Source organism: Cryptotermes secundus, unplaced genomic scaffold (assembly GCF_002891405.2).
Source record: "Cryptotermes secundus unplaced genomic scaffold, Csec_1.0 scaffold135, whole genome shotgun sequence".
Classification (NCBI taxonomy): domain Eukaryota; kingdom Metazoa; phylum Arthropoda; class Insecta; order Blattodea; family Kalotermitidae; genus Cryptotermes; species Cryptotermes secundus.
This window is the reverse complement of record NW_019730104.1, coordinates 709,576-710,607: the sequence shown is the minus strand read 5'-3', so window position 1 is coordinate 710,607 and position 1,032 is coordinate 709,576. Positions and strand designations below refer to the sequence as shown.

At 39.9% G+C, this 1,032-nt stretch overlaps 1 protein-coding gene across 1 annotated transcript in view; it reads left to right on the top strand.

The window, feature by feature from the left end:
- The window catches only part of LOC111866027 (vitellogenin receptor), a 91,150-nt gene that overhangs the window by 84,633 nt on the left and 5,485 nt on the right, over positions 1–1,032 (top strand). The gene's annotated exons all lie outside the window — the stretch shown is intronic.

The following is a 1,032-nucleotide window of genomic DNA, read 5'->3' as shown; positions in this document are numbered from 1 at the left end:
TTTCCTTGAAAGTAGTTATTGCTGTCCCAACACTCGCACTTTCAACGGAGCTCTCACTTTCACTTGACACATTTTGGGCAGCCCTGTGACCCCCCGTCACTGTCACTGTCACAGATAATGGCCTTGCTATCAGAAGACGAAGCAGTTGGCAAATCTGATAGCTCATCGGAGAACATATCTAATATTTCCTGTCCTCCGAGAGATCGCAACTGCTTTCGTCTCTGAGCCATGTTGAACTGGTAGCTGCGTGGTTGATACGTGCAAGCTTGGATTAGAACAAAGCCAATTTTGTTTAGGTTGTGACAGGAAATGACTCTGGTCGAGTTACAAGATAAGGCAGCAATCATTCCTGAGGTCATCTACGCAGTAGTTATGATTCAACGAAGCCACACAGCGATATATAGCGTTTTGCAACATAACGAGACCGTAGAGGGCCATATGGCCTGCCCGGTCCGCAACGCTTGGAAACGTAGAGGGCCATATGGCCCCTCCGGTCCGCAATGTGTTAAGATATCTGTTAGGAACAAATTATTTATGTAGCATATGTTTGCACTAAAGGAAAACAATGCTGCTACTATTTTTGAGAGCGAAACACGAGCTTTTACAGAACTGTATGGATATCAATCAGTTCTCCTTGTGTATGAGGGTTGTACTGCAGGCACCAGGGTCTTTTAGTAATAATCAAGTGGATGTGACACATTTGCATGCATTTTCCAAATGTTTGATACAGAATTCAGAAAGTATTCATTGTCACTTGTAAGCCTTATATTATACAAACTCCACTTCCTGTTCCATTTTACTAAAATTCTTGGTCATAACAGCATGAAAAATATTTCTATCAAGCTCATTTGACAAAAATATGGCTTAGTTGTTCCAAAATATTTGTCTGTCACTGCCTTCACTCTTACACTTTCTTTTCTGTAAGAAAAAGCTTTATATCTTAGAAGTGGGAGTTCTACAGTTGTGTATATTATTTAATTTTTACATTATTTGCTCTAGGTGTTTAATTTGGATTAAAAACTGATTTAAAGA